The following is a 21,390-nucleotide window of genomic DNA, read 5'->3' as shown; positions in this document are numbered from 1 at the left end:
TCTCTGAAGTAACGGAGATCTGTATGAAACCATAAGGCCAGAGAGCTGACTGCAGAAGGCTCAGCCTAAGTGAGTCTTCTTAAATGTGACAGCACATATCCTTAGAGATTTTATCTTACGTAAAAAAGAAAATAGGTACTTCTATAAATCAGCTGCAGCAGCATGGGCTATTTTAGATGCATTGACAGAGGTTTTGTGGTATGTCTGCCCTTTGCTGCTGCTGGAGTGACAGCAGGGTAGACATGCCTTTAGGGAAAGAGATGTCAGTTTATCTGGTGATTCATGCAAGGCGTTGAGAGCCCTGATGTCTTGACAATGAATGTGCTAATTGTAGGCTGGGTACCACTGGGTGTGCACAGTTGAGTCCTGCTTCAATGTACTACTTGTTTCCTCATATATAACGTTCTTTTTAAGTAATAAGAACAACTGAAAATAAAGCTGTGAACAAACTAGGCACTGCATAATGAAAATCATCATGTTCATGGCTCCTCCTGAAATTCTCAGATGTTGCGTTAAAAAAAAAGCCTCTGGTTTCTGCACATCAGTAATATTTTCATTTGTAAGTGATACAGTTAAAAAGGCAGCATAAAATCTTAAAGTCATTGTTTCCCTTCCTTGGGCACTATGTAGAAAGAATTAGAAACTATGCCTGTTTATCTGGTGTTTATCTCAAACATGTGTGAACTACCATAAGTAAAAAGAAGCTATTTGTAGAGAACAAATATCTTTCCTTATCTACTTTTTCTTCAGGCCACTGAATCTTAACTGGCAAACAGAAATGGTTTTGTGGCTCAGTGGCTTATCAGTCTTCATCAGAAACATTTATTTACAAGCTGTTTCTCAAAGTTGACTGTATTATACAGTAAATTCAAGTGTTTTATAAGCTAAGAGTCAGCACTTTAGCAAACTGATAAAACATCATTTACACAAACAGTAGCACATCTATGCTTTTGACCCAACATGTTTACTTACAGATGAGGTATTAATCCCAGTCTAGAGGTTTAGTTCATTACAGTACAGAATTATTTCTGTGACTGACAAAGCTAGCTCAGTCTAGCCCCTGGGTAAAATACCAGGGACTCCTTGGTTCATTAGAGGTACAAACAGAGGTTTACACAGAGCATGCTGCACTGCTGTCCCTCCTCACTCCTCATCCCGACCTTCCCCAGAATTTCCAGCCCCTGCTGCAAGCTCATCTCTACTCATTTGGATTTTCTTCAAATCCATGTATTTTCATCTCTTTGGAAAGTCACTGAAGCTCCTTTAAAATAGGTTAGCTGTATGCCAGATGTATCCACAGTAGGGTGAGATACTCCTTTGTGCTGTTTGTTGTGAGGTTTCTTGCACTTTCCTTGGAAGGCACTACTTGTCCTGTTGGTGCCAATGACAACTTACGGGATTTGCAGGCTTGGCTGCTGGAATTGGTGTGACGCACCTCTTTGTAATTTTGTCCTTAATGTTTTCCTACCATAACTGCTTCACAGCAACCCCCAAAAAATCACAAAAAGTTTCCTGGACTGCCAGCACTTGAGAAAACTCAAGTGGAGTCTGCCAACACCACTTCCTCTTATTCCAAGAGGAAAGATTATTTTGTACCCTGGAGAAATGAACTGTGCAGAGAGGGAAGAAGATGCTGGGAGATCAGAGTGGAGGTAGGAGAGACAGGCCTTTCCAGTCTGTAGAAGACTTTGAAGAAGGATAAGTCTCTCTGTGAGCTCTGAACTTGACTTTAGATTCAGTTTAGGGTTTTTTTCTCCTTGAGACACTAGCAGTTTTCTTTAATTCTGAAGAATGTCTAATTTAGAGAGCTAAAGGATAGAAATTATTCCCTTTTATATCTATTGCCTTAAAAATATGCAGATCAAAGCCATATAGACTGAAATTAATGTAGTATGCAAACTGACATATGGGATCTTTGTGCATAGAATTTATTACAAACACAAGTCTATCAAAACACTGATATTAAAAAGAAAAAAAGAGAAAATGAAAATCCTTTTTGAAAAATTAATCTAACAAAAAAATTCAAGTCCATTGAAATCTTCTTTTTTTTTTTTTTTTTTAATCTGAGTAGGAAAGCTTATTTATATTTCTCCTTTCCCCCCTATATTCACCTTAAATTCCACCTTCATACTGTTTCTTCAGGGATGTTTATAGTCCCAAGTTTCAACATAAGAAGTTGGTCTCTTTCTGCCCGTCTAGACACAGTCCAGTAGTGCTTTAATATGCTTTCCAGTTTAGCTGCACAGCCTTGTGAGCACATTTGATGGCAGAGGTAGATGGCAGGGTTACTCCCCTATGTGTCTCAGTGTTATAGGCTTTCTCTTTAGTCAAGACAACTTCTAAAACAGATATAATATTTACTACATACAGTGCATCTCTTCATCTAATAGCCATGGTTAAAATTTACCTTAATAGTCACACAAACACAAAATTAGAACCAGGAAAGAGGTTGTACTTTCCTGTTACATAGTTCCTCCATCAGCAGGAAACTCTGACAAAACCTCTCAGTGGGGAGTTAAACTTTGACATGGAGCATACCTCCATGAAACATTTAAAGTTAGGGAGTTAATGGTCCATGTCCTCCATTAGCTAAAAATCATGGTAAGACTAGTGAAAATGAGGGTGTCTGATAACAATTGCAGATACATCCTGTTCATGTGCCTCCTTCAAGATTTTGTCTACCTTTCAGACAGGAATGAGGTAGCAAGTTTTTTTTGCAAATATTTGCAGTTTGCAATTGTTGAACTTATTTTCTGCTTAGTAATTTGTATGTGTTGCTCACTTAGATGAACTTCCAGAAAAAAAAAAAAGGTTGAAAAGAATAATATAAATAAGGTTAATACTATTTAATAAGTGAGTCACAGTTAGATGAAATATAGAAGCAGGGAGGCATCAGCCATGTATAAGTCAGTAAGGCAAATACAATGTTGGGCTTCACTACATTAAGAAGATAAATGGCATTAGTCACCTCTTACCAGAAACTCAAAGTAAAACTAATTTCACTATTAGCTTTCCTAATTTGTTGATCAGTAGATAGTTCTTTTTTTGGAAAACGAGACTAACTCTTTTGCTTACCTCCCTCAATCCTTTTTTTTAGAAAATAACCTTTCTCAGCAAGGCCATAGCTTATAAAAAATCCAAAATAGGGAAAATGAAAGGAAACATGATCAATTTTAAGAAGCCAGGTGTGTAGAGGAGTCTGTGACTCATTCTTTGAAACTGTAAACTTCAGAATTTTGAAGCTGTCCTGGGAAGAGAAATATACATTCTGTGTACTACAGGTTTTGTTTTATTCTTTCTATTCTAATCAGTTTTGAAACAGCTCTCTTAATTTTTTGAGCTGCCTCTGAATTTGCCCCTTTGTCCTCAGTTAACTGTTCCCCAGCATGCTTTGCTCCTTGCCTATTCTCCTAACTCAGGAAGACCAACAACCCTTGGCCATTCCTACCATTTGCCCTTTCCGCACTCTGAACACCTCAGGCTGTCAGACTATATGCTCCACTACTGTGCTAATGACAAGGGAGCTCTGCTTCTAAAAGAAAATCAGGACACCAGATCTGGAAATATCCCCTGGAATACTAATAAGTTTACTGGAGACTGAGAACCGAATGAGATAGAGCTGAACATCGCCCATGTTGAAGCTGTAGAGTTGAAACAGTCCCCGAGGTAAATGAAAACAAATAAATTGTATTATTTCACCTTTTGTTGTGGATGAAACACAACTAAAGGCTTCTTTCTTGGCTTGTGAAGGTGAAGGTGTCCTTTACAAATGCACAGCTTTGCAGAACCAGGAAGAGATTCTTGAATCCCCATGTCAGTGTACAGTAAAACTTAAACTGCTGGTAGGGCAACCCAACACCTCCTCCCTGCCACCCCCAGTAGCACTGCACCAAGATCAGTAACTCATGTGGTACAATACAACGTGTCACATTACTTGACAAATCCGCCAGAAGAACTGAGTCTTGCGTAGCACTTTGATAAATCATTCATGAACAAATTTCCTTTCACCTTTGCATGTGGATTAAGGAGAGGGGAGTAAAGGGGAAAATGTAGATGTCACATCAGGAACAACACAAATGAAAAGAGTATTGCATGAAAGTCTAAAATTCCCCATCCAACTTTCTCAGTTTTTTCAGGGAAATATGTGCATTTGAGAAGGTGTGTCTGTTTGCTGCCCTTCTGCCTGATATGCAGACAGAAATGCTTGCATCCTGCTCACTCGCCATCAAACATTTGACTGAGGAAATAGATCCTCTTTGCCTACAGTCATTCAAGCCTAAACTCCAGACAGAGAGTAGTATTTCCTGTGCACTATGAGGAAGACAGATAAGTTCCTTTTTCCTGAAAATGTTGATCAGTGTGACTTAACTTTCAGGCAGTAACATGTTAAAGGGGGCTGTTTCTTGTACAAGGCTAAAGACTGACAGGAGAGCACCTATGGGACTGGGCTGTGAGCATGTGACAAAGACAAAATACTGTCTGGATGGCTGTGGACAACTCCAGCAAGGAGGGCTGATGCACTGTGTTGTGCAGGCTTTTGCTTGGGTGAATGTCATGGTAGTTATGTTCATGGATTTACCTGAGAAAAGCTGCCTGGAAGATCAGCAGGGGCTCTGAGAACCTCTGTGCTGTTCCCCCTCTACCACTAATGTAAAGACTTGACCAAATAACTAAATGACCAAACATCTCTGCAAAGGTCCCAACATTGTGACCCAAAGAGAAGACTGAAGAAGAACTTGCTGAATACTGAAGAAACAATATTGAAATCAAGAATCAACAACAGTTAGCCAAAAAAGGAGAAAAATCTGAAGTTCAGACTGAATTCACAAAGGAGGAACAGCAGTTCAACAAAATACCAGGAACAAAGACTGAAAATAGGAAGGTGAGCAAAGCTCTCAAAGTCAGACGAGCGAAAACATGGTTCTGGTGTGCATAGCTGACAAAACAGAGAAAAAGAGCCACTTCAGACAACCAGGATGCTCTCAGGCTCAGAGGTAACAAAGAATGGGGAAGAAAGGGCAGTAGAGCTGAAAATGCCTTCATGACTCACAGCGACTGGAAAGTACATGATTACATAAGAGGAGGAGAGGAAATGGCCTCAAGTTGCGCCAGGGGATGTTTAGATTAGATATTAGGAAAAGTTTCTTCATGGCAAGGGTTGTCAAGCATAGGAACAGACTGCCCAGGGAAGTGGTGGAGTCACCATCTCTGGAAGTGTTCAAAAAACTTGTGAATATGGAACTTGAGGACATAGTTTAATGGTGAACATAGTGATGGTGGTGGGTTGACAGTTGGACTTGATGATGTTAGAGGTTTTTTCCAACCTTAATAGGTCTATGTTTCTCTAAAAAAGGTACCTCTAATTTTACAGCTAAAAGGGGAGTCATTCATCCCTCTCACACCATTAATGTGTTATGAGGGATGACCACAGTGGAGTCATTCAGTTACAGGGCAAAAAAAATTTTGAACAGTGGTTCCACAACCACTGGACCTAATAAAAACTCATTTCCCAGAGGGTTCTGTCTTCTTGTGCCACTGAAACTTTAACTGAATTACACTTAATGAAATTTTAATTGAACTATGGTAATGTTACTCCTTCAAAGCTAAGAGATTACAAATGTGCCAAATTTCAGTTAGTATATTCATCTTATTAGACATCACAGACCCCACCTGTCAGGTCAGATGTTTTAGAATGTGAGGGGCAATGAACCTTGTTTCCGACATATAAGCATTTTGACGTTCATCTCTCATGCTGATTCCCTGTGCAGTAAGGGGTAAATTAATATTGAAACTTTTCCTGAAGTGGAAGAGCTTTAACATAGGTACCCTAATAAATTTTCTTTCTTTTACCTGGCTAACTAATTTTTCTAGCTTTACAGAAACTTACATAAACTTGAGACATCAATTCATCTGCCAGATTTGACTGAAATTGGCCAAAGATCCAGAAAATATTCTGGAGGATAGACAGATGTTTACTCTAGGGAACACATTATTATTGTATAACACACATAGTATATATAAGTGGTATGGTATCCATTTAAAAAATGGATCTTTTCTACTAACTCCCAATGGTAAAGGTTTGAGTGTTTTGACTGACCAGGAATATTTCTTTTCTGGACGTGTTCACAAGGCTTTGGCAAGTGCCCTTAGCAAAGAGCATGTCTGTGTGTACTCACTGCTGCTTCTGGAAAACACTGTTTCTGCAGACAGGGGTTGGCTTGTGTTCAGCAAGGGCAGAAAGCACAATCAATTTTTGAATGTTCACGGGGTCAAACATTTGCTCAGCTGGCATATTACTTCAGAGGAAGGAAAAAAAAGTGAAAGCATTTGTAGGAGAAAAAAACTGCAGGGTAGAAAACAGAGTGTGTATAATTTTGTAGTGATCTCCACAACTTCTGTTCTCCAACCCTCTAGTGTTGATTAGCATTTCCCTACTGCTTAATTCCAAAGCCAATAAAAAGGTCTCTGTTCTCTATGATTTGCTGCTTTCCCTGTAAAGGTACCTTGACACTCATTGCTTGCTATCAAGGTCCCATGCCAACTCTTCCCTGGTATTTACTTTTTGCAAATAGAAAGTCTTTATGTCTGAAATAATTCTAGTTCAGTTTACACTGGAATGTCTCTGGGGTCAGTTTATCATGCACAGCTGATAACAAGTGAAAGGTATGCCCTGGATGGCTCATCTAACTTAATGTGCTTACCACCCCCTCTGGACATTTTGCCCAGGATAAATCAGATAGTACATCTTCTACCAGTCATGGCTCAAGACTGCATTTCAATGCATTATTAAACAGCTTGTGATTCATGCAGAACCATGATATACCTGATGGATATATTTTCCACCACTACCAGACTACAAGTTTATCAGTGTAACCATGTTAAATTGGGGAAGTCTTCCTCTTTACAGTACTTGTCAGTAGGTTCCTCTATACCTTTCCTTGTGCATACGTGAATATAATTACATGTGTCTATTAGATATGATACGGTATGATGTGATATGATTAGTATAATCTACAAGGTGCCTGGTCCTAACTGCATGTGATTGTCTCATTGCCATATGTCCTTGCATCCTGGTACAATTCTGGGCAGGGCACATCATTATGGCATTTGTCCCCCAGGTCCTATGCATAGACTGGTGTATAAATAGCTAATCATTTATTTTCTCACTGTCTTTCATGTTCCAGAAAGTTCCTAAACTTCTAATGGTATGGCTGACATATCCCAGAGGAATAAAATATTATAGAATGGGTTTGATTGGAAAGGACACTAAAGATCATCTAGTCACAGACATGGGCAGAGATAGCACACACTAGACAGGGGTGCCCAAAGTCCCATCCGGCCTGGTCTTCTAGTACACTTCCAGGGGTGGGGCAACCTGTTCCTGTACTTCACCACACTCTTAGTAAAGAATTTCCCCCAATATCTAACCTAAACCTGCCTTCTTTTAGTTTAATACCATTGTCCCTTCTTATCCTGACACTATCTGCTTGTATAAGAAGTCCCTCTCCAGCTTTCCTGTAGGTCCTACTTAAGTACTGGAAGGTGCTCTAAGTTCTTCCCAAAGCCTTCTCTTCTCCAGGCTGAACAGCCCCATCTCTCTCAGTCTGTTTTCCTAGGAGAGGTGTTCCAGTCCTGTGATCAACTTAGTGGCTCTGCTCTGGACTCATTCCAACGGATTGAGCTGAGGTCCTCAAACCTGGACACAGCACTCCACGTGGGGTCTCATGAGGGCAAAATAGAGGGGGAGAATCACCTAGACCTAAAGGAGCGGTGAAAGGTTGCTACCAGAGGAAACTGGATCTCAGTTCTTGAAGTAAAACTGCAGTCATTCTAATGGCAAAAGTCAGCTCAGTAACACCTGAGGAACAGGTCTTAAACTGATGGGCTCGAATCTGTAAGAAAACCCCAAACCGCCAAAACGAACAAATTAAAAAAGAATAGCACAGTGCTTTCTGGTTTGTCTGCATGCTAGACAGGGTGGAGGCAGACCTATCCTGAGCCCCAGTGCTCCACCAAGGGCTCCCAGCACTGCCTGGAATTCCTGCAGCCACCAGAAAACATTGCTGAATACCAAGGAGCAAGACCTCACTGCTATCTGCACCAGTGCTATCAGACTTTTTTTTTGTTCAAACTGAAACAGAAGAAAGGGACACATCTCCTTCCTACCCAGCACTTTGTTAATGGCCCTGTTAGTGAAAGATTAGAATCCAAAAGGGAGCAACAAAAGGAGAACCAAACTATGAAGTAAACTACTCTCCCATAGGTGTTTCCACCCTTGGAAAAGGGAACAGAAGCCCTAACAGTATGCCTCGCAATATGTATCAAATTTTCCATAACATTGTGATAGTGATGTGTGACAGCAGTTACAGAGAGAGAAGGAAGGGTTTGGCCATATTGTGATAATATTGAATGCATGTATTTTATGATCTACAGTTACAAGGTTATGTAGGCAAGGAAAGCTTTGCCTCCAGCTCTGAATTTGGGGATTTTTCTCAAATTTGATATAAATAACTGATGTTACTGATCAGAGAACCTATAAACGAGCATGTACATTGTGATCTTGAAACTGAAGTTTCTACATTACTTCTTTTTTTTTTCTTTTTTGACTACTAAAAACGGCAAAAATACAAAAACCCTAAGGACACTCAAATGAAAAATGAACTCTCTCACACCAAGTCTTAAGAGAATGGATACCTACAAGCAGATGGGCCCCACCTTGCAGCAAATTGGACAAATAAAGAGTAATTTATCTTCAGGTGCAGTAAGCATCATACAAAAGTTTGCCAAAGGCTGGATAATTCCATAAAGCTGCTCAACAAGAAGTGAGAATTGATTAGAAATGAAAGGTCTCACACCACCACCTTGAGCACTCAGCTCTTAATCAGGTTATCAGGCAGTAGGGCTTTTCTTAATTGATACAGCCTTTTAGCAAATGAGGGTGTTATCTCATTGGTGAGGTCATAAAAAGTGAGTCACCCAGAGTCAATAGGATATCTAGCACACAGGCAATGGTATGCATTATAGAGGCTAAAGATACTGCAGGTACTGTAGGTGCTGTTTACTTACAGGCAACTAGTAAGTGTTGTGTCTCCCTTCAACCTCCAGAAAAAGCTATTGTAACCTCATTTTAAGCTGTGCCTACTGTTCAGAATAATTCTGCTTATCGTGTTTTGCTATTGTTGCCTTAGCAATGCTATGGGACATTTTGCACCCAGGACCTAATTTCTCATTTTCAGTTGCCCCAGCTGAGATTTGAATTTAGCTAAGTGGAATACATTCTCTGAGCACTGAGCTCTGTGTGGTTAAACTGGCAATGAACTCATATTATGAAAAGAAAAATGAACCCTTTTAATTAAGTGTTTTGCAGTTTTACCCAATTTTTATCTTACCAATAGCTGCCACTCAGAACTGGACTTCTTATCTTAGAGATCTCTGTGATGATTCCACGATTCATACCTGAATTCTTGTGTGACTTTTGGCAAGCCTTTTGGTTTTGATTTTCTTCCACTCTTAGCTACACAACTCTTCGGTGTTGTACTCTTGCATGAAAACCAGTGCCTTCTTAGCTTTTTTTTTTTTCTTCTTCTTTTCCGATAAATTAAGAGAAAGTGACTCCATAAACAGACCCAGGGAATTTGGCTACCTCTTGGAAGACTCCTAACAAAGTCCATTCCTAAAAAATCCTTCCATACTAGTTGCTAATGTTTTAAGCCCCAGAAAACAATGCACTGTGTTAAGAGTTGATCATGACATCAGCATGGAAAAGATTTTGTTTCTGAAATGAATTTTTAAACCAAACCAAAAACTTTTAAGCTGATCAAGCATTTTGTGCACGTACTAGAAATAATTTTTTTAATTTTCAAGTTACTAATACTGCTTTTAAACATAAAATTACTCAAATGTAGAAGGCAGAAAGAAAGGGCTTTTTTTTAAATAAAAAATCATAGGGATCACCAAGTCTAGCTTATCAGTTGGACTTAATGTTAGACATTAAGTCTAACTTAATGAATGAGTTAGACACTCATCCTTCAGGCTTGAATTTCAGCCTGGAGGGCAGAAGTGCCCAGGTTGTTGTTAAGGTGTGTTGAGTCTCACCCCTGGCACACAGAGCACACAGACACTCAGCTTCACTGTCCTGTTACAAACCATCAGTGGCTGGTTTACCAGGCACACTGAGACTGTGGCTTCTCCCACCTTTCTTCTCTCTTAGTTACTTAACACAATACTCTGGTCAGCTGCATCAAGTGCAATGTTACATCCTATGCCAGAAATGGTATTAAACATTATGTCTGATATCCGATGGAGAAATTACTTCATTCTGAGAGCAACAAAAGAGCAACTGTAGCTGGAAAATGCTTCCAAGCAGTAGTGCAAGAAGAATGACCAGAAGAACAGGAAGCATCATTTCACACAGGAAATTAAGAGGTCTTAAAGATTAAACAAATTATGTCCATTAAAATTTTGCAAGAAGAAAAATCCTTCCATTGTACCCTACAAAATGGAGAGAAGCTTTAGCTTTAAATAAGGTGAAAAACTGCTAAAGACCATCCCACACCCTGCTAAAGCCAACAGGCTGCAAAGAAAGCATTCACATTTAACACAGATGCCACAAATCCATAACTGTACTATCAGAGAATCTAAACAGTCTTAGGGGAATGAGAAACCCTAGGGAAGGATCTTCCTGCCACTGGGTTTGAACACCTTAAGGTAATACTGAACAAATTTCTAGCCTCCTAGGCAGAAGAAAATCCCAACTATCACCTTACTGCTGTTAGACCCATTCTGTCCAGGGTGCCTTCAAGAGATCAGGTGGTAGAGCACTGCTCAAATGAGCATTAACATCATTGATTAAAAAGATTGTGTGCAATAAAAACCCCCGCTTATTCAGCTAAGAGGCTGAAAGTTTAATTTGAATGGTGCTTCTTAGATTTGAAGATTAGATTAGATTTGAAAGCTTCACTGTCCTCACAAAGGCATTTCAGCAGGGCTGGAAATTGATTCTATGTTTCATGATGTATCCATATGCAGAGGAGTTCATTGTAGCAGAGGAACTGTGTCATAATAAGACCAGTGTAGTAATAAATTTTAAAGAAGATTAGTTTAATTAGTTGGCATACATGAGATAATAAATCAGTGTGTTCTCCAAATGAAAAATGAAAAATCTCTGCTTACATGGTTTCATCCTGGTAATAAAAGGCTGATAGTGAATAGCTTAGACAATTAATATTGAAATATAAGGTCTTATTTCTACCAACACTGAGGCAACTTCAAGCCTTATCTCCACTGACTGTAACTCACCATCTCCTAACTGATATGGAGTACTGTTCAACCTGTGCTGTAGTTCAGTGGCTTCCTATTAGACAATTGCCATCAAACCACAACATTGCTTTCCAGAAAGGCTCTTTATAGTCACGTAGAATGACCTAATTTCCACATTTCCAAGGAGGTGAATGCATCTAAATTACTCAATTTGTATGTAGAAGATCACACTGGAGAGGTACTCAACCCACAGATTTTTATGATAGCATCTTCATGCCCACAGGAAAGCAATGGGTGTGTTTTTGGAGAATTTTAGGTAAATTCCAAGCTCACTGCCTGACGAGAGGCCTGTGTTGATAACCCTCACAGCAGTAAAGCCATTGCTGAAGGCCTCAGCAATGTTGTGCCTGGCTTAGTTGCACAGTTGTAGCCATAACCAGGTTCTAGTCTTGCTGCCTTCTCCCAGCTGGCCTGCTCTGCTGCAGCAGTGAATGACAGTCACTGACAGAGGTCAGTTTCAGAGTTCAGAGCAGACACCTGGGGTGGGGGACCATATTCCCCCTGAAGTTAAGGAGAATCAAGCAAGGAATCAAGCTTCTCCTGGGGAATATTTGCAGCATCAGACTAGGCATCCTGCCATTCTCCCCTAGGGATACAGCTACAAGAACACAGGCACACGGTGTCCTTTGCAAGTGTCTGGCATTGTCTGTGGAGGCAGAGGTAGAAGGACACAAATTCTCTGTTCATGATGCTCAGGTATCCCGGGATATTTAAAGGGGCACAAGTCTTTTTCATTTGCACTGTGTTCAGGCAACTAAATCCTACATCTAGGGTCTGAAGAATGATGTCCAAAATAAGGCTTTTCCTGGGAGTCCCCAGTGCTTCCAGAGGCAAGAAGATAACTAAGTGCTAAGGAACATCAGTTCAGAGAGACCATGAGTTTGTGACAGGGAGTCATTCATGTCTCATGAGTGACACATCTGCTCTGTTCATGAAACAGAGAATTCCCATGGATTTTGAAATCCCCTTTGACATGGGCAGGCACATCAATGGCTCACACTTGCTGGGCTTTAATTCTTATCACAAGTACAAGCCCACACCTTGCACAGTCTGGAAAACACTTTTCTGTAGCCCTTGACAGAACTGCAATGGTATCCATAGTATTTTATATTTATCCCATGAAAATATAAATAATTTGCATCTACATCAACAAAGCATATAAAATGAAATTATAAGTATTCATGAAAAGCAAGCTAACAAGCAATACATTTTCCCTTCTCTTATACCAATAAAATAATAAAAGTCATTGTTCCAGTCTTTGATAAGTGGCAAATGAAAAAAATCAATTAACAAACTCATATATAATTGTTTTAGAATAATCAGTGGAAAAGGGCTTAAAACCTTTTTATAATGAAATTAAGGTAACTGAAATATTTTAATATTTGGTAGAAAACTGGATTACCTCTGTTTTCAAACAAGAACAGCCCTCTTTTATTTTTTTAATCTGCAGGGCTGCTGCCTAAGAGATTAATGTTTTGAGTTTTCATTCACAAACCCCTGCAATACTGCCTGCTGTGTAGATCAAATCCCAGCTACGGGACATCTCCAGCCTGCCCATCAGTTATGGCAGCCCTTATTTGGGTTGTGGGGTCATGCAGGTGATGTGGATTGACTTCATCACTATCATGCCTGCCTTTATCAAGGCTGTGCAGCTCACCCCTTGTTTGTACATGAAGCATTAGGTGGTGTGGCTATCACTTACATCCTGCACACCTGCTCCTTGTGTCTTCAAGGGAATAGAGCCAAATAGGAACAACCTTGAATGTCGACCGTGCCAACAGGATGCAAGTGGCTATCTTCTTTTTTTATTCTTTCCAGAGAACTGATGTACAGTCCATGTTACCATTGGGGAATGTTGGTTTGCCACTGGCCACGGGTACAGACAAGCTCACCAACTGACCCCATGGGCTCTGAGTGCTGACACCAGCCATGCAGAATTGAATCTTGTGGTCTCCCAAAACACGTCCACCTCCCTGTGAACCTGGAGTGATGGGAGCCTTCTGTTGGTGGGCTTGCCCAGGTGCATCACCAATAGAGTCCCTAAAAGTATCACGAGAGAGAAGCCTTTGCTACATAGGACTAAATAAGAATGAGCTCTTATTACTGACTTCACCAAGTCAATACTTGAACAAGCTGAGTCAATACTTCAGAGAGATGACTTTGTGCAGCTGGTTAAAAGAATAGATATATAAAACAGAAAACTCAAGAAAACTTTCATCTTCTGTGACCACAATTCCTGTAATACATTTATATGTTGTCAGAAATACACTTTTCAAACCCGAACTGGAAGCTTGGTTTGGGGCACAAGGGAAACATCTCTAAAATGCTAACAATTCTGTTCAGCGTGTGGTGAGTTCATCACCTTCTCTCTCGTGTGATCTTGTGAAGGGTACCAGGTAGCTTGTGTCCACTCCCATGATTTCCCCAAGCAAGTATGATGTGTTTGAGTGCAGACTATCACTGCTGATACTTCCCTACTTGCTATCAGGAAGGGGCTGAATGGGCACACAAAAAGTGCATTCCTCATTCACCATAGCACTTGCTTGGTCAGACTATGCTGCAAAAGACACAGGGTGGGTAGTAAAATCATGTAAGTAGCAATAGGAAGTAAAGGGAGGGTTTGAAGAGGGAGAAAAAGCAGGCTGTTTTGTTTATTTGTTCATGTAGTCAGGGACACCAAACAAATATAATAACTGACCCAGAGATTTGTTGATTTGAGACATCACCCAGAGTTGGATTTCAGCACCAGTACAGGAAAAAGTCAGATTGTCTGACCCAGTAAGTCTGAATGGGTTCCTATTTCTCTGATTATTAACTTGCATCTGGGAGCTGCTAAATCAGTAAATTGTTAGCATTTCTGGATCTGAACTCGACAAGCTTGACTTGCTCATCCAGTTACTGTTGCACATGCTTTGACATCAACTTTAGCAAGGAGGAGGATTTGAACCAGGAACTCCTATAAACCATTTTTCCTTTGAAATCAGATTAGCAAGTCAGAAATGCCAAGTGATAAGAGAAGACTTTCTGTCACAAGACTTCCTTTAGCAAGCCTGAGTTAATGGCATTGGGAGGACATTAGCCCTCATATCCACTCTACACAGGGTAGAAAAAATGATTCACTGTCATCATGAAAGTTATAATTTTAACTTTGCTTGAGTGAGCTATGGAATATAATTAGAGATATATTAAAACCACACATACCTTCCCTCTTTTTAAAAGGAAAAGGAAAAGGTACTATGGAGGAACAGTTCACCCAAACTCTGGATTAAAAAAAAAAAGGGAAACTAAAAATAAAGGGGAGAAAATCAACCTGCAGTGTCTTTGCTTGCTGGTTTTGACATTAAGTTCCTTTGCAGGCCAAAAGCGAGCCTTCCAAGTGAATAGATGGAAAGCTTCTTCTTTCGGTGGGGTGAAGAAATACAGATGGAGAGATGTTTCCTTTTTTGGAGCTGACTGGTCACTAGAAAGATCTTTTTAGCAAGTTTATCCTGGCATAATATTCCTGACTAGTTCTTCCAGTAACAACCCTTGTATAGATCGGAGTAAACTAAAGAAGGTCCTTGCTTTGAGGTGTGCACACCTGCACGTTGGCATCACACCTACAAAATACACTCTTTGAGACTCAGATACCCTAAAGCCCGTGGCTCCTCATCTAGCAGGCATGCAAGATTTACTGAGGGAGGAGTACTTGGTGAACATGTAGGAGAGCAGTATCTCTTCTAAAAATAACAAAACAGTTTCCCTTTCTTCTATTGAACTATAGTGATATGGTCCATCTCAGACTTAACATCCTTTTTGGGGATAGAACTCTAGAATGAAAAGTCAGATTGAAAGCAGGAAGATACTGTAAGTAATTTATGGACCTGCAAGTATCCAAACTGCTACCAGCAGCAGAGTAACCCATTAAACCTAAGAGTTTTTGTACTTATGTCTGTTCTTAAGGTCATTACTCAAAATATTTACATTACAAATATCTTCAGATTGTTGGTATTACAAAAATATTACTGCATCATATCATATCTAGCGTCTACAAAACTGGATGGGTTATTCTCCAAAAAGCAGCTTTCAGGTGGGTATTCACATGCATGCTGGTTTACACTGTTCTAACAAAACCTCTCACACCTAGCCTGTAGCATCCTAGCCAAAACGGAATCCAAGGAGGTGAAAAACTCAGTGTGTGAAATGCACTCACTGGGTGTCTTAAATCCAGCAGTGAGTTTCATGGTCCTTCTCTACTGGGAGTAGAGAGAAGCACCCCCAGAACATCATTCAGCCCACCTAGAATCTGACTGGAATATGTAGCATAGCTCCACCTGAGGTTACAGCATTCTGTAGCAAACACTATTAAAAAGCAGCATTTAGAAGTAGCTTCTGACACCCAGCCCAGGAAGATCAGTGTCATTCCTTTGTCTTGATCAATTTTAATGCAAAAGAAGAAAACACATTATACTGTAGGAGAGATGGAGCCAAGCTCTGTACATTCAGCGTTTCCATGCACAGGCTCTAGTTAGGGCTGTGATCTGTCATCACTGTGGTGGGTCATTTCTACAGGTATGAAGTTGCTTCTGTCAATATTTGTTCAAGTCTGCAAATAAATGGATTACCTGAATGTATATGTCTCTGCAAAGATTTACTTGTTAGATTTGTCCTTATCAGATCACAGAGGGTGTAACACAAATTTGACCACAATCATTTCAAAGAGCTAAGTTTCTTTCTCACCCTGGCATTTTACCACAGGTTTCAGAGTAATATCATCACCAGGACAGAGACAGATCAAAAGACATGAAATAAATGCAGAGCAAGCAAAAATTCCGCTTCTCTTACGTCTTTTAGGTTTAGTAGGCAATAACACAGTTAAAAGATTTCTCATCTGAAACAGTTTTAAAGATAAAAATGGCTTTGTGAGCTAATGTGAATGCACTTTCAAAAAACACAACTCCAAAGGAAGTGAAAAGAAAAAATCTCAAGAGAAATTACTTTTTTTATTCCATTATTATTTTCATAAATGTCTGTCAGGGAGGAGAATGTACTGAAAATATTTATTTGACACCCCTCACATATCTTTGCTACGTATCTAATGGAAAGGTGGTTTTCCATCCACTGTATGAATTTTCTTGCAGCAGTGGTTCCTATGTTAAAGTGAATAAAGAGGAAAGTGTCACAGAGGTGAACAAAAGAGTGCAGATTTTTCTATCATACCTGAAAAATAACCTATAGCACATACCTTATTAAGCTGTGATGGAAGCCAAGACTGTGTTGAATCATTACATCAGGATCTTCCAGTCACTGGGAGAGTTTAGGTTCCTTTGAAGTTGGTGGTACAGTGTTCAGCTCAGACAGAGAATTGTGAGGTTTCCTGACTGAAAGGAAGTAAGTATTTTTATCCATATCCTAGTGCAGGAATAGTATGTTACACTGAAACTCTTGTTGAACTTGCCTGAGAATATTCATTCTTTTGAACCTATAACGTGGACTTTCAGAGATGCTCTCAAACTAAAAGCTTCTTTCAGCAACTCATGCTCAAACTCAAAAGTAAAGCCAAGGAATTTGGCTCTTACAAGGCACATGAAATGAGCAGCAGGTTGAGAATTTACATTCCAAGTGGGTGATAAAGTCCATTTTTAATGTTAGAGCTACCAGTAGTGGGCATTCATAGCACTGGCATGTACTGGCACTAAATTGTAACAGCATTGAATATAAAAAAAAACCCACAACAGACCTCAAACAGCTGTGTACTTCAAAATTAAGCAGGTCAAAGGTTTGGAGGAATGAGGGATTTTGAAAGTCTGTAAAGGAAAAAGAATCATAACTGTAACTATCATCCTTACTCCTTAACATTATTTTATATATTTGTTTTTAGTATTTCTTCACTTCCTGTTAGCATGAAAATAATGTCTTTCACAAACCACCTCCATTAGGTTTGTTCCCAAAGGAATGTATTTCAAATCAAACTCTATTACTGCTCTTTTTACCCATTTTTCCTTCCTCAGTGTGTATTTTCCTTTAAAAATGATTTTGTCTTTCTAATTTATTTTAAACCAGGCAATTTTCTGCTTGATATTTTCTCAGTTAATGCCAGACAATTTTTTCCTCCTCCTGTTATAAGTCCCATTTTTAAAGAGCTTCTTGTTTGATTTCTCCTGATAGATACATACACCTATCTCAAGCCCTTTATTGTAACGTTGATGGGTTTCATATACGTGTATTCTCTTTTTAAATATTGTTTCTATGTTCTTTTTTAAGGGAAGTACTGTTCTTATACTTTCCACATGCTGGTGATATTTTTATTGGCCAGATAGAGAATATGAGCTCACACATTAATGTGTCAGAGGGAAGAGTAAATGAGTTTGCTTTTGTTTTCTGAGATGTTAAAAATGGTTTACCAGTTTCTGAGAAATGCTTGGCACTTTTTTCGTCTATACCTCATCTCATTATAATTATCCATGAGGTATCCATGTTGCTCTAGCTTCATATTTCTTCTGGTTTTGGCTGCAATTCTAACATGCAAATGGCCAAACAATCAATTTATCCCTCAAAATCTGTTGAAACAATATCTGTGAGGCAGCAAAACTTCTATCTTTTAGAGATATTTTAGCACATTAACAAAACCAATTACTCAATGAAGGGCTTTCATGCCTCAAGGCATTTTTTCTGCTTTCTCCCTTCCCATTAGTGGTGATGCAGCTTTCCCTCCTCACTGGGTGCACACATAAAATCCAATGTTTGTCCAGATGGGGAGCTGTTATGGGTGAGCTCCACAACCTCCAGGACAGCAGGAACCTCTCACTGGATACTATGTCAGGTAATAGGGCTGACATGTTTCTTCTGCTCCTCTGCATGGCAAGCACAGAAATACAACACAGCCCTGCATTCTTGGGAAGGTAAAACTGGTTTATCCCATAGCTTTGGATCTGAGTTTTGGGAGGAGCTGCTGGCTATGAGACTCTAACTCGGAGAAGTGCAGCTATGAAATCACAGGGACATTGGACACAATTAAGCTGGAGAGTGTTACATCTGTTAAGGTTTAACATCTTTTTGTTCCTGGGAGCATTACTTGGGAATTCCTGCAGATTCTAAAGGGATAAACAATCTCAACCTCCTCCCAGAGATGTTTGTACAATCCATCATCCATCTGCATACACACAGGACTGACAGCAAAATAAAGACCCATGTTGACATGGAACAGGGATCCCTATTTAATCCTTGACCTGATACAATATTTCAGAAAGCCACCAAGCACTTGAACAAGGATCCCATACACTTAAACGTGACCTCTGACTGTATCTCTGCATACAGGGGGAAATGAGTTATTTCTTTATGAGCCATTCTCATAATCAGTCTTTACCATCAAAAGGTATTATCAGAGCTGGCTAGTCACTGCTGAACGTCTCCTTTCCCACCCCAATATAAAACCAGCTAGTTTCCAGCCTTTTTCGTTGCCACAGTGTTCTTCTCTTTCTTCTTGCTGCTTCCAGCCTAGTCACTTCTTTTCTGGTGGTCTGTGTGGCACTGTCAAATCTGCTCTAAAGAGTGCTATTGAAAAAAATCTAAAAGGGTCATTATCAAAACCATTCTGTGCTCTGAACACTGCTTTCTGTTGCCATGACTGCTAAAGTAGCAAAATGTGGTGTCTGTCAGTGCAAGCAGTGACTGAAAGCCTCACCACACAGTGGATGCATCTTGAAGGAGGTTCTCATGGACCTGCTCATGACCTAAAGAGCTGTTTCTACAAATGTTATGTCTTGTGTACTTCAGGTCTGTCATAACAGAGATGAAAGAAGGAGAAACGTTAGCTGTGGTTGACCGATTGAACACAAATAAGTGGAGGGTACAGAGGTCTAAAATGCAGCTCATTTTCCTCCTTGACCTAGTCCCTGCCTTAACTGTAACATCTTGAAGGTAAATGTTCAGAGGGGGCAGACGTTTTTCCTGCAGGGTATTTCCATCTTGCACACGGTTCCATGAAGTTCTCCTTTTATGATTGCCTTGTGCAATGCTGTGGGCCCAGCAGAACGGGCCGAGGCAGGGTGTTTTAGCATTTCAGTCTTGCAGTTGGTCCTTCCAGTCCATGGAATGCCTCCAAGAGAACAGGTGTGTAGTGGCTGAAAAGATCAGTTGATTTCACATACTTATCCACTCCCCTTGACCAGGATGAATATCTGCAGTAATTCGTTGCTAATATTTACTCAAAGAGTTGCACTCTGTGTATGTTGCACTACATCCTGCTTCCATGCTTTCTACTTTTTACTATACATAATTACTTGTGCTTGTTTTTCTGTCTCTTGTTTTGTTCTTTTGTTGCAGACCACTGTGGAAATATTTTGCCCCATAATTACACACCTAGTAGAGCAGAGGTTTGGTCTGAGACCAAGATATTTGTGCTTACAAATATTTATAAAGGCAGCAGTTCAGCTTCTCTTTATATGTCCATGACTTCATACCACCTTCCACAGTCACCTTCTCAAGACTGGCTTTAGGTCATCCAACACCTTCATTTTTCTGAGGTCATTGTTCCTGTACTGAGCCATCTTCCCTAAACTGCCATTTCTTTTTTACTAGACAAAAGGTCTGAGCCATATATTGTAAAATAACAGACCTTTGCCTGCCACAAAGGTAGAACAGGCAAAGCCCAGTTTGTAACCAGAGGCAGGAGAAGAGGGCGATCCAGATCCAAACTTTCTCAGGCTTTTGGAGGATGTAAATTATGGATTTGGTGTTAATGTTCAGGTGTGCATCTGAGTGGCCTCAGTGAAGGGCAGAGAATCCCTACATCTCTTTTCCGGGGAACACCAGTGGCTGTGTGCTCCTCTCTTACAGCACATCATGAACCCATCTCAATTGAATCAAGAGGGCTACATAGAAGTAAGTAGAAGAGGGCTGGCTCACAGTACCCAATTATTTACTTTTACTAATTTTTGGTAACAGAACAGAAATTTTCCAGTTAGGTGTATCCAAACAATGGCTCCCTATGAGATATTTGATACAAATATTTATTTAAATTTATGTCAAATTTTCAGGGGTTTAGGGATAATTTGTACCAGAACAATAATAGAAGACTGTAGGATTGTCAAGGGTTTTCAAATAACAGATGCTTATTCTCATTAGCTTAAATTGAATTATCATGGATGGATAACAAAGAATAAATACCCAGCTAGAATTCTTGTTTTAACTCAAGTATTTGGAGAGTTTAAGTGTGAGACCGAAGTGTAGCACAAGCTCTGGTCTGAAACCTCATTTAAGGGACCAATGTGATCCCATCTGGGGACATCATTTACAAGAAATGTGGGTCTTCTATGGCTAGATGTTCACATACACTGGGTTTGGGATAAAGGATTCCTATCCCACCTAAAGCATCACATCTGGTTTAAAAATTATCTATACACTGATATAATGAGCATTCCTCTCTACAGAACAGGCTGAATGCAAGCCTAATGCTATGTGCTTATATATCAGAGTCAGTGGGTTTATGCTCATTTATTAAAAATCAAGCAAATAATTAATCCACCAGGTCTAACTCACAAGTTTAACTGACCTCAGACCCTAGTTGACTTACTTTTTTTTTTCTTTTAAAGAGACTTCTTCATTCTTCCCAAGGACATTATAAATATCTTTATCTTATTTTTAAGTCTTACACTGCTACATAATATAAAAAAAAAAAAAATTAAATACTGGCAATTTCCTCCAAGTCACTCTCTGTAAAAATTCAGTAATGGCTTCAGGGGCAGCAGCTTTGCAAAGGTTCCTGTCTGTTGCCTGGACGTCTGAAGAGCTACTGCAGTGGTCAGATACCTCTGGAAGTTTGGTTATCAAAAGATATATTAAATGAGATCAGCAAATGTCTCAGGAAACAATTTCACAGGGGAGCCAGAGGGTCTGATCTGGCAAAAAAAGCCAGTATTAGCTGGTCCAGGACACTGCTTTCTTTACTTCATCTAGATAATCAAACAGCAGAAGAAATCATAAATTCTAAGAGTTCTGAAAAAAACTAGTTTCATGCCACCATTCATATGAAAAATTGCATTTCCATGCAATTCTTTTCTATGCTTTCATATAAAAACAGAATTCGTCTAA

The sequence above is a fragment of the Chamaea fasciata genome, unplaced genomic scaffold (assembly GCF_029207755.1).
Source record: "Chamaea fasciata isolate MVZ Bird 193981 ecotype frontalis unplaced genomic scaffold, bChaFas1.0.hap1 SCAF_7, whole genome shotgun sequence".
In the NCBI taxonomy this organism is placed as follows: domain Eukaryota; kingdom Metazoa; phylum Chordata; class Aves; order Passeriformes; family Sylviidae; genus Chamaea; species Chamaea fasciata.
The sequence above is the reverse complement of the archived record's forward strand: the minus strand, read 5'-3'. Positions refer to the sequence as shown.